This window comes from Akebia trifoliata, chromosome 4, assembly GCF_017979445.1.
Source record: "Akebia trifoliata isolate Shusen 1 chromosome 4, ASM1797944v1, whole genome shotgun sequence".
NCBI classification, from domain to species: Eukaryota; Viridiplantae; Streptophyta; class Magnoliopsida; order Ranunculales; family Lardizabalaceae; genus Akebia; species Akebia trifoliata.
The window spans coordinates 23,314,348-23,328,275 of NC_141378.1; the positions used below are offsets into that span (position 1 = coordinate 23,314,348).

The 13,928-nt window shown below is 33.2% G+C and overlaps 1 pseudogene; it reads right to left on the bottom strand.

The window, feature by feature from the left end:
• Positions 1–10,867: 10,867 nt before the first annotated feature.
• On the bottom strand, positions 10,868–11,648 carry LOC147404531 (uncharacterized; annotated as a pseudogene).
• Between the last annotated feature and the right edge of the window lie 2,280 nt (positions 11,649–13,928).

The following is a 13,928-nucleotide window of genomic DNA, read 5'->3' on the forward strand; positions in this document are numbered from 1 at the left end:
CCCAGTTGAGATGTGGCGCACGATGCTGAGCAAGAGCCCACTTAAATACATCTCATCTAGAATAGATGTAGTCTATCCTCTCGTACAGTAGGGTACAGCGGGGCAGGATCTCGCTTAGGCACTGATTTTGACCAAGAAATGCAATTGATATACTTGGATTATCTTTTACATACCTACGGGTACGAGTCAAGAGTTGTAGCTTTTATAAATGGTGTGGCATCCCACAAGGGGATCGATCACGTACTAGTACTATGTTGGAAAATTGGACATGTGACTGTGTGACTTACAATAGGTCAAAGTCTCAGGTCGCTCCAGCCTGGGTGCATTGATATACCTTTCAGAGTCACCTGATTAGATGGTATTGATGCCCCAGTTTGATATACCCTAAGGTACGTGACTGGAGTTGTGGTTTTCATGAATGATGTCCCATTTTCGAAGAGATCGGGTCAGGCACTAGTGTCACGTTGGTTATATGGGACGTGCAAACGTGCAAGACAGTAAACGTGCATGTGGTGTGTACAGAACAAGGTGGGGTGTGCCCGGGGCCTTTTTCCAAACAAATGGGCCTATGGGCCTAATCATATCATCATACATTGGACTTCACATAAATATTATCCAAAAGAAATACCAATCCAATAATATTATTAAAATCACTAATAAACATATCAACTATATATCTAATCAAGATCGATGTCTAATCAATTAACAAGCATGTCATAGACTAATTGGATCAAACCCAAACGTTGCAATAGCCATAACTTTTGTTATTTTTATGGTCCAATCAAGGGTCACTTTGGGTGACCCAAATAATTCGAGATTTAAATGAATATTGAATTGAGATTAGAATGGTAATTGTTGAGATAAGAAGTTATGATGCCCCCTTTTTTTTTGATTTTTTTTTTAAAGACGTACATGGCAAATCTTTTGAGAACATAGGCCAACTTGAATAACTCATAAGGTTTCAAATTTTACTAAAGGTCATTAAGCCAATATAGTCATCTCATTAATAATTTGATTTCATAGTTTTTTTTATTTATTTATAGATTTGATGGAAAAGAATTTGGATCTAAGAATACAATTCAATTTAAAAAAAAAAAAAAATACTTAGATCCAAGATTTTGAAAATGGGTGGATATGAAATCACATTAAAAAATGAAAAGAATTTGTCTTTTAAATCATGTTCAATACAAGCTCAAAGACCCCTAGTAAGATATAAATCCTACTTGGTTAGTAAGTTAATCACATTCACTTAAGATCCAAAAAATTTTATCATAAAAAAAAATTCAAATTCAGAGTATTGCCCACATAATTTTTTTATGTAAATGACAAGAGGACTGCTATTGCCATATCAACTTCTACTAACGCCCCGATTGACTCTCATGTATGTTAATTAAAATAATTGCACTTAGTTGATATTATATTAGTAACAATTGGTGTAATCTTTAGCCACATAGGGGCTGTTAGTAGCCCCTTCTACCTCTTTTAAGTTGCTACCAACATATGCATCACGCACACATGCACACACTAGAAGCTAGAAAAGAAAACCAATTTTTTCAAAGTTGCGTGGCTACCCACAACCAACACTTAAATCTATTTATCTTGCTGCCACAACACAAAAATTACAACTTGCCCTTCATTTTTATATGTTGCTGCCAGCACATGCGACTCACACCACCCACAGTTCCATTTTTTATGTTATGTATTTTAAGCAAATTGATTTTATTTTTATATATTTTTTTTAAATCCCCCACACATTTATTATCCACAATAGAACCAGATGCCAAATCACAATGAACCCAACCTTCAAACCCACCACCTGGAACATTCCTAGGCAATGTGCCAATTTCTTTCTCTAGATACCTCAGTCAATCCGTCAACGGAGCCCATCACAGATGGTGCATAGCCATCCGTATGATGAGTTTACTGAGAAAGTTGTGAGGTGTGGTGCAGTTCGATTTTGACAATGAGAATGAAGGTGGTTTAAACGATTGAAATATAATGAAAATAGAAGATACTTGAACTAGTTTTTGGTGCTGAAACGAAGGGAAGAAGGAGGTTAGTTTTAGAACTAAAATGAAAGGTTGGAGAGGCTACTGGTTTGGATTAATGGTTTTGTGGGTCTGGAAGGAGATTGATAGAGGAGGCTTTGAGAATCAGTTTCTTTTGTGAGAGGGATTAAAAATGATTCCGAAGATCAAACCGAAAAGATAGAGACAGAAGTAGAAGCTATGCATGTAAGGTATCGAATCCTTCCAATGTTTGGAGACACAGGTGTAGATTGATACATCTTTAGTGTTCTTCATGTTAGAGAGGATGTATTGGAGGATTGCATATGGTAGAGAATCCATGAGAGAGAGAGAATGATAGAGAGAGATAGAGATAGAGAGAGAGAGAGACGTCTGTCTGCTGGTGTACTCTTCTTTCTCCTTTGAGATGAAGATAGAGAGTATAAAACAACTCTTTTGCTAATGGCAGACCACCCACCACATTAAAAACATTAAGGGTTTGCCCATTAAAAATAGATTTTTACTGGGGGCACACCACCCTAAAAAAATTACAAACGGTGGGTTGCTATTTACAGAACCTCAAAACCCTTTTTTTTTTGTTTCTTGCTTGCTGTCAACGGACAACACAATTCTCTTTTCAAAACAAATCGATCATAGAACAAAAAAATTTTTTAAAAAAACTGTCAACCAAAAGATCAAACACTCACCTACAAATAAAAATAAATCAAAAGGTTTTCCCCTTTTTATTATTATTTTTTTTAAATCGTCGAAGGATAGATCAACGCACCGTAATTAAAAATTTTAAAAAAAATCAGCGATCTCCCTACTTCACCATTAATCCATTCTTAATAACACTAATCTTTAGAAATTTTGCATTATTTAGGGTCACCCTAAACGACCCTAAATTGAATCACAAAAATAATGTTTGATTGAACCATAAAAATAATATGCCAAGATATCAAATATTCAAAGTCCAAACGCATGATCAATAATTGAACCCAAAATAACAACAAATAAATAAAATAAAATAAACAGATGAAAACATTATAGGTCGCTTTAGCAATGCTCTCGTATTTGGGATTTTTCAAGTCTGATCCTCAAAGATCCCCAGTGAAGTCGCCACTGAAAGCGCCTTCGATTCATGGGGTACGCGGATCCACTTTTGACCTTTGAGGTTTGGAAGTCGTCACCTAGTTATTACGGTCTAAGAACCAAATACTGACTCTAAAAAGGCAAATACTACTAATCTATGAAAGAAAAAAACGGTCCAGAGATCACGTTACAGGGTTGAAAGGCGTTAGACACCAATCCTGCCCTGCAAACGCCGATCTCTACTAATTCCTAAATAAACTACATTGCTAAAAGACCTAAGTAATAGAAATAATGAGAAATAAATACCTTTCTGAAGACAACGGTCTTGTTCCCTCAGATCTGATAGAGTAACTCTTTGTACAGTACTCTTCGCTTCGTTCAGTCTCCGAATCTGATTTCTGATCTCCGAGGCAAGGTATCTCTTTCTTAGATATGGATTCTTCGGATTTGTTTATGGATTTCTGAGTATTTTGAAGGGCTTATAGGTATTTTTCAAGCTAAAATTGAGGTATGGGTGTTAGGTAAGGAGTTAGGGCTTCAAAATTAGGGTTTATGGGAGGTTAGGGAAGCTTTTTGACCTACTTTCCTTAGGGTTTATTTTTGAATATGAAAATAGGGTGTGGAGGCTTCTATTTATAAACTTTTTTAAGTTCTTTTTCTATAGAGTTAAGGTTTAATTATAGTTCTTTTAGAGAGAATTATTGTTTAATTATAATTCTTTTAGAAAGAGTTATTATTTAGTTAGAATTCTATTAAATAGAGTTATTATTTAATTAGAACTCTATTAGGATTTTGACTTTTAGTCTCATTTGATTGACTTTAAGATTTTAACTTTAGTCTTACTTGGTTGAATTTTAATATCTTGACTTTATTCTTACTTGATTGACTTTAATTTTTTTGGACAACTCCTTTTATTATATCTTTAATTCTTTGAGTCCCCCAGATGGAGGGATCTTTGAATAAATATCTTGGCAACCATCAACAATTTTGCTTGAGAGTCTGATTAATCGATTGTTTTGTTCAAAAATTTTAAATTAATTTTATTAATATTTCACTTTACATTATTTAATATTTTATTTCTTAATTAAAAAATTTTAATTATTAAAATTATAAAATTACCGTTTTACCCTCGAAGAGGACTTTTTATGTTTCAAGTCATTTTTCAATATTTCAGGATGTTTTGAAATCGATTTTTCATAAGGAATTCAATGACAATGTTGGTTTTTATCATTTATGAAGTTTTTTTATGCGAAATGATCGTGAACTTTATGAGGGGCATTTTCGTAATTTTGTCAAATTTTGTGAAAATTGTCGAAATGATTTAATTGATTTTGATTTGTTATTTTATGTGTTTGAAAGTGTTTTCTTAAGCGTAATGTAGGCTCTAAGGATGTTTTAAGGTTAGGGGTATTTTGATAATTTGATTATTTTTTAGTGATTTTTTTCGTGAAGCTTCTTTTTATCTGCAAGATGATGATTTCTATGTTTCTATGGTCATATTTTCTTAGCGTAGCATAGTTTCTATAGTTTTATTAGTTCGAGATACCTCATCCGGATTTCTGAAACATATATTGTAACAAATAAAGCATTGGAATAATCATTCATCATTGGGAACCGTTGCAATCGGGTTGACGAGTTGATTAATCAGGCGGATGCAAAAATGGGGTGTCTACAACGGCAACTGAACAAAATTAGAGATAATCCTCGGTGACAACTAAGTAAAATCCAAGATAACCCCCGGCGATATCTGAGAAAAAATAAATCTTGGAAAGAATGGATGAATCTAAGAAAGAATGATTGAATATGAATCTGGAAAAGAATGATTGAAAATGAATTTGGAAAATGATGATTGAATATGAGAATGAATAAATCTGAAAAATAATTAATGAATTTGAAAATAATCAGGGAAATAATGAATGAATTTGGGAATAAATCTGGGAAATAATAAATTAGGGAAAGAATGAATGAATTTAAAATTGTTTTAAATAGAATTAAACTTGAAGGTTGAGAAAACCTCTAAGAAAAATCTGAGTTATCAATAGGTTTGGTGATACTTTTATCCCTAAACAAAAATTTGAATAAACACTAATGAAAAGAAAATCTAAAAAGAAAAACCTTGAAAACTTTTGTTCAAAACATATTAGGCATCTCATTCTCTTTGCGCATATGTTCCAAATCGATATTTAAATTAGAATTTTTTCTTTTTGATAAACCTGGTTTGACAGTACTGGATTTATTGAGATGATCAATTTTTATTAGGTCAAGATTGCTCAATGGACAACTTGAACACATGAAACATAACAAGAACTTCTACTACTGAGATAAAAAACGTCCTTATTTAGAGATGACAAATAATAGACGAACATGCTTGACTTAAATGATCCCATTTTTTTGAAACTCTGAGACTCTTAAGAGTATCATATGTGCAACTTTGAATAGATGAACATTGTTTGAAAAACTCAAAATTTGATGAACATTGAAAATTTGAATTTTTTTTTTAAGTTTGAAATTAATCTGTTTTTTCCCTTTCAGATCATTTAATCAGATGAGCATTCCTTCAAAAATCAAAGATGATTTCGATGTCTTCTGAGTTTTTATCAACTTTGACTTTGATATTGTCCTTCGTCTGATCTTTCTATTGCAGCATGAACCTTGAAGGAAATTTCTTAGATTCTCCTCTCGGACTCTTATTTGTCGATGCCTTAACTTTTGTTAGATTGCCCTTCTGGGTTTTCAATCTAGCAGGCTATCAATTATTTATTTATTTTTTATATGTTCTTCTTTTTTGCTTAGACTGCCCTTCGGATTTTCAATCTAACGAGCTTTGATTTTTTTTCTTTTTGCCTTGACTTCTGCCTAAGTCACCCTTACAAATTTTCAACCAAGCATGCTTTTACTTTTCTTCATTAAGAGACCCTTATTAGCGATAGCATGAACTTCCCTTTACCATTTTGCGTAATACCTAGGAGGACTTTTAGGTGGGCTTAGGAGGGTTTAGAAAGAAAGGATATATGATTCAAAATCCCAAAAAAAATGCCCTTAGTCTAATGTACTCTCCATTTCTATGTACCTTTTTTCTTTGATTTTTTTTATTTTAAAAAAAATGCCCCTAGTTTGACATTCTTGATTTTTTTTTCTTCTATGCTTTGGATGAAAGATTTTTCTTTGAAAAATACTCTCTTCTTTATTCATTTTTTCTTTGTGTTTATTCTGGGAGTAGAGATCTTTTAAAAAAAAAAAAAAAAAAAACTGGGTCTGAAGTAACTTCTCAGGTTGCCTACGTACTCCAATTTAGTTTGGGATCAGGTCTAAACATAATTCGAAGTACCCTCCCCTAGGTTGGTTGGTTGGTGTGGTTTAGAAAAAAAATGATTATATTTTCATATTGGATAGAGGGGCTAGCAAAGGAAATTAATTTTTTTTTTTTTGAAAAGGGTGAGATCGAAAAAAGTGCATCTATCAAAGAAAGGCCTCCTTAAATTGGGTATCACATAATTTGATTGAGGTTAGTTAATACATTGCCTTATAAGGTCTCTTTGATGATAACTGATCCGTCTTAGTTGGGCTCAAACTTTCTTTAGTAGAACTCTACGAGTGATTTCATTTTCAATGTTGAGTACTTGAGCTGGCCTTCTCTTATAGTGTTGACTTTCAATTCTGATTCTTAGAGATAGTAAAGGAAAAAATCTTTGCCCCTTGCTTGATGTCCCTTTTTGGCATCCATTATATAATGTTCCTTTCCTTGATATCTGGGATGATAAATTCTGAACATTGTAATGGAAAATTCATTATCTTGAAGTGTTTAATCAACTTTGATGGATTACTTTGAGTATTTGAACTCATTGGTAACATTCAATTCTTTTGAGTGTAATTCATGCTCTGAATTTCTATCTCTTGATCGTGACTCCCTCGAGGTGCAATGTATTTTCGAACTGTCAAAATAACCTTCGATTCTAGAGATATATGCCGCACCCATATCATTAGACCAAAGATTCATTGTTGAAAAATATTAGTGCTCACATTAGGCGTATTATCATAGGATCATGCGAAAACATCTTTGAAGTCCTTAAGTAAGTCCATTATTTTCTCATTTTCTTCTAGGAATTGGACAGTTTTGATCTGCACTTTTCAAGAATTATCCTTAGATCCAATTTTTAATCAAATTCATTTTTAAAAATTTGAAGACTTGCTGCACACATGATAATCGAAAGAATCTTTTTATTTCATTGGAATGGAAGGATTCCATTATTAACCTAGAACAATACTCTTGTAAAAAAGAAATACTTTTTGAAACTTGACACTACTTGAAAATTAACGAGACAAGAAATAATGGAAAGACTAGGATAATTAGATGGTATTTTATCCAACAGACTCAAACTTCACTTAAAGGTTATCTTCCCCGCGTCGATGATGTCTTGAATAGTATGGTGGAGAGATATATATTTGTCGGTGTAATGACTTGTAACTTGTTAAAACTCGCAGACTGGTGACTTTCGTCATTACTTTGAAGGGCATTGGGTACGGACTTAAGCTGTAATAGTCCTTTCTTTGTTAACATCCTCAAAGAGATACTCAAGGTCATCTGAAAATTATCAAACTTTCTTCTAGGCTTAGATCGCTTAACAACATTAACTGTCGATTGTGTTGGATTTGAGTTAGCGACCTTTAGACTAAAATTCTTCATAAACTCTTCCATGATTTCTTCCCAAGTATGAAGTCGAGACTGTATTAGCAATATAAGCCATTCAAGAGCGGGTCCTTTGAGAGTAGTGCAAAATAATTGTGTCATTTTTTCAATCCCTAAACCTCGAAGATACATGTCCCCGACATACGAGCATAGGTGAGTTTTTGGACAGGAAGTTCCATCGTATTTAGGCATGCTTAGTAATTCATATTTTTCTAAAGTATCGATTTTAATCGTTGAATCCCCTTTATGTCTGTCTTCGTTATCTTGGCATGTCCCTATCGAATGGCATTGGTAAGCATGATTCATCTGGTTAACAAAATCTTGTATGATTTGACATAGATTAGCCGTGTTGAAAATTGATGATCCTCCGAAAACAAATTAGAAATCACGATCAATAAGGGCAAAGGATTTGACCAAACAGTAGAGATTATGCTTAGACGACAAGTTAGATAACTTGATAGAATGACTGGGGTAAAGATACAAAGTAGGATGATGTAGAATGTCTTAGAGCAATTTCGATCAAATAAAATATTTCTTTCTTTATTGAATCCGGATGCATCCTTTACCATTACCAGGTTTACCAAAATAAGAAATTAAAATAATGACCTACAGTCCGATGGACAAAGTGATGCGACCAATTTAATAATATGAACCCATTGATTTGACTGATTCCATGAATGAAACTACACGTCCAATCAAGTTGTTAGTTTTATTTAGACTGTTCTAACCTAATGGACTAAATTAGACTTTACCTTGCTTATAATCAATTGATCCATTTGATTTTGTAAAAGTTGATCAAAATGCTTGTTTCAAATGGGCCAATTGATTAGTTACGAACTAGTCAAATCCATTGGGAGGAATAAAGTAGTTTATCACTAAGAACCAATCGGTCTAATTAATTCAATGTAATTCAATAAGACCTATTTTCAATTGGGCTGACTGGTTGGTTTGATATAAACTAAGTTCAACCCAATGGACCGGCATAGTTAACCGATTAAATTGATTTTATTGGGTCAGATCGATATTGTGGGTTTAATTTGAATGGCCTGGATCGGTTCGCCCACTTACCTGTTGGTTGGATTGAATAAAGCAATCCGGTAACACCCATGATAAGTTCAAGTTGTGACCTATGGGGAGGTTTTCTAGACTCTAGACTTACTATGCGCAATGCAATCTTATTTGGCCACCCTTGGCCAAGTACACCAATATACCTCTCGAGTGTACTCAATCAAATGGTACGTTGTGACTTGGTTTGATATACCGTATAGGTGATAATCTAAAACTTCAACTCACTTCTCTGAAGCCAAAAACAGCTAGTATAATCCCCAGATCAAAGGTGGTGCGCATTGCTTAAACAAAGGCACTCTTAAATCCCTTCTTTTTTAGAATAGATGTAGCCTATCCTCCTAGTACTGTAGTACATCAGAGCAAGATCTTGCTTAGGCACTAGTTTTGACTAAGAAGTATAATTGATGTACTTATATTATCTTTGATATACCTATGAGTATGAGTCAAGAGTTGTAACTTTCATAAATGGTTTGGTATCCCATGAGGGGACCGACCACATACTAGTACTACGTTGACGAATGGGACATGTGACTGTGCAGCTTACAATAGGTCAAAGGCTCAGGTTGCTCCAGCTTGGGTGCATTGATATACCTTTTAGAGTCACCTGATTAGACAGTACTGATGCCCTAGTTTGATATACCCTAAGGTATATGACTAGAGTTGTAGTTTTCATGAATGACGTCGCATCTCTGAAGAAACCGGACCACGCACTAGTGCCACGTTGACTATATTGGGACATACAAGCTTGCAAAAAAGTAAACGTGCATGTGGTATGTGCAAAATAGGGTGGGGTGTGCCCGAGGCCTTTTTCAAATAAATTGGCCCATAGGCCAGATTAAATCACAAAATATGGATATATCATAAATGTTGATCAGAAAATATAAAATCCATAGTATCAAAAATTAAGATCAAGGCATGCACATAAAAATATATATCAATCAAGATCATGATATGTTAGATAGGTGATCAATCAATATAGCACAAGGAATAATCAATTAGATCCAATATTGAAACGTGCATAAAAAAATAAAAGGAATTTTTTTTATATGATCCAATCAAGGATCACTTTGGGTAACCCAAACAAAATTGAGATTCTCAAATAATATTGAATTGAGGATAGAACATTTAATGATAAAATGATGTTTGTGATTTTTTAAAACTACTTAAAAAAACTAAAAACAAAATCCTAAAATAAAGAAATTCACCCAACAATTGAGTTGTTATTGTCATACCACCTTTTACTAATGTCACCCCAATTTTTTTTATGTAAATCACATAAGTAATTGCGTATAATTGAGGTAACATTAGAAAAAATTGGTGTGCCAAAAAAAATCTCTTGGCCACAGAGAGGGCTGCCAATAGTCTTTTACAAAGAGATAAAAAAATGAGAGATATTATTAGCACAGTCATTATTTACTTACAACACAACAATAGTTGTTAACACATAGATTGATATGTCACAAGAAAAAAAATCGATGTGTTAACAACAGCCCTCTAAGAGGCTTCCTGGCCCTTTTTTTTTTTTTTTTTTTTTTTTAACATTATTGAATTGCTGCCATCATAGCACTCAAAACAACTCCCTCCTTTTTTTTTCTGTGCGGAAGTTTTAAAAATAGCTTTCCCACATTATCATTCGAAACAAATAGGACAAGTCAATATAAAGGAGATTTAAGCCAACATTTCAAGGAAAATCACCTACTAAACTCAGCATTTCTAGTTTGCAAGTGAAGTACATGAACCACGTGAATTACAAATAGAAACAAGGAAGAGCGCAGAACTAAATTAAGTTATTTACGGGCATCGGGTTGGGCCGATAAAGTTGCACAAACAAACTTCCAAATCACACTACTTCAAAGGGAAGACGTAGAACAAGCTATCCACCTACAAGGCTTTTCACATAATAGTAACAGAAGTCAGCAAAGATGAAAGTTTGGATAGTTTCTAAGAGAAAAATCATAGAAAGCCACAATCTACAACCCAAAGCGGTCAATAAGCATCCCTGGGTATCTAGAACCTAGAGAACCCAATGGGTACAGCTCAAGAACCTGCAACGCCCAATGCAAATATATAATGAACTGTAAACGGCTCAACAATTCTAATGTTCTGCATCACACACAACTAAGGTAATACCGAAATGGCTTTCAGATATATACATAGAACGTCCAGCCAATCCTAATCAAAATATTGTGTGATGTTAATGGATGAACAACAAGAGCTAATATAACACATGGTACCACTACATAATATATTGCAAAGTTATCCTTATCCTCCATGTAACTAAACTTCAATTTAAAACGAATCATATAAATAACCCAGTGTTGCAGAATACAGAAGTGTGTGCATATCATATTTCATAACAAAACTGTAGAACAATCTAACGGCTAAAAATATAACCGTTAGTTCTTGAGACTTGAGTGAAAGTCCAGCACCAGTCTTCTCTTTGATGAGCTTGTAAATGAGAACTAAGATCCCGATTGCGTGAACCACCTCGACTGTTCTATAATTGTATTGTGCGGTGCTTCGTCCATGGCTCTTTATGAGAGCTTCAAACCTTTTTAATTAAATTTTAAAATGGAATCAAGAACAAGAGTGAAAATGAACACTAGAGGGGGCACAATGGAAATTTTAATGGTTTCTAAAGGGTCTTTGGCAAATTCAAATGCAACGAGACTGAGAGCAAAACAGTATAAGAGAGAAAAAGAGAGAACAACCATCTTCGAAATCTTTTTGATCAGTTCCTGAAGATGTGTCATCAACGTGACTGGATTCTCAATCGCAGAAGTGAAATCCTCCATTAACAAAGCTCGATTAAAAAGAAAAAAAAACAGAATGAGAGATCAAGAACTAAGAGAGAAAACTCTCACTATAAAGAGAGAAGAAAATAGAAGAAATCGTGAATTTTAACAAAAAACCAGAATCTAAACTGATCGAATAAAAAGAAATAGAGAACAGAGTTGAAGAGATATGTAGATTATGGATCCGACTTGAGATTCGAGGAACCTCGGGTTTTGATTTACAAATCCTACAATTTTTGACGACTTGTTCGATATTTGTTGAAAAAAGAATGAACGAAAGAGGTAGAAGAAGAGAGAGTCTAGAAAGATATAAAAGAAAGGCTTGGACAGATGTTCGAGAGAAAAAGTTTATTTTTATTTTTTTTCTAAGAAATCCATCATTAGGATTACTACAAATCCCAATTTATTAATGTCCTACAAAATCACTGTTAGGGAAATTCTAATTGAAGCACTAGAGCAATTACATTCGTCCTAAGGGTTGCAGCGACATGCCCCCAAAAGTTGTGGGAAACTCAAATATCAAACAATTATTCCACAAACATGTCAAAAGGAAAAAAAATAAAAATAAAAGGAAAGAAAAAAAAGGAAAACTAAGCCAATTACAATGCACTGATCTTCAGAATTTTTCAAGTTTGATCCTCAAAATTGTCCCCAGCGGAGTCACCACTGAAAGCGTCCTCGATCAGAGGGGTGTGCGGATTCGCTTTTAATTTTTGAGATTCGGGAGTCGCCACCTAGTTATTACGATCTAAGAACCGAACATTGACTCTAAAAGGTAAATAACACTAATCTACGAAAGAAAATACGAGTCCGAAGATCACGTTACGGGATTGGAAGGTGTTAGCACCAACCCCGCCTAGCAAATGCCGGTTTCTGTTAATTCTCAAAATGATTACATTATACAATAGACCAAAAAAATAATAATTAATAATAAAAAAATAAAAAATAATTACCTTGCAAATTACAACGATTCCCATAGCATTGGCGGAGAGTATCTTCAAAAATATTTCCTTGCTATTCGTCTGTCACCGGATATGATTTCTGATCTCCAAGTTAAGGTATCTTCTTCTTAGATCTGTGAGTTTTCTGATTTTTTATGGATTTCAATGTATTTTAGAAGGGTTTTTGGTTTTTTGAGAGAAAGTTGGGGTATGGATGTTAGGTAAGGAGTTAGGACTTTAAAATTAAGATTTTGGGAAGGTTGAGGAGGCTTCTTGACCTACTTTTTCTATGATTTATTTTTTGATACGAAATTAGGGTGTGGAGACTCCTATTTATAGATTTTTGAAGAGCTTTTTAGATAGAGTTAAAATTAGATTATGTTTCTTTTAGATAGTTTTAGAGTTTACTTAGAATTCTATTAGATAATTTTAGAGTTTAATTAGAATTCTTTTAAATAGTTTTAGAGTTTAATTAAAATTCTATTAAATAACTTTAGAGTTTATTTATAATTCTATTAAATAATTTTAGAGTTTAATTAAATAGTTTTAGAGTTTAATTAGAATTTTATTAGGGTTAGGGTTTGACTTTGGTTTTATTAGATTGATTAGGGTTTTGACTTAAGTCTCACTTGATTGACTAGATTTTAGAATTTTGACTTAAGTCTTACTTGATTGACTTTAATTTTAATTAGGATTTCATTTTACATTAATTAATGTTTTAATCATCAATTTTAAAAATTTTAATTATTAAAATTATAAAATTATCATTTTGCCCTTGGAGAGGATTTTTTACGTTTTAAGTCATTTTTCAATGTTCCAAGATGTTTTAAAATCAATTTTTCATAAGAAATTCGATGGGATTATCGATTTGCGTCACTTAAGAATTTTTTCGCATGAAATGATCTTGAACTTTATGAGGGGCATTTTTGTAATTTTGTCAAATTTTATGAAAATTGGGGAAATGGTTTATTTGATTTCGATTTGTTATTTTATGTGTTTGAAAAATGTTTTCCTAAGCGTAATGTAGGCTCTAGGGATGTTTTGATATTAAGGGTATTTTGGTCATTTATTAGTGATTTTTATCGTGAAGTTTTTTTGTCTAAAAAATGATGATTTCTAGGCTTTTGGGATTAAATTTTCCTAGCGTAGTATGGTTTCTACAGTTTTGTTAGTTCGAGATACCTCATCCGAATTTCTGAAACACATCTAGTAACAAAATAAAACATTGAAATATCGTCTATCATTGGGAATCATTGCGATTGGGCTAACAGTTGATTAATCAGGTGATTTTAAAAATAGGGTGTCTACACCGTCTCTCAAAGTTTTGTTGGAAAATTAT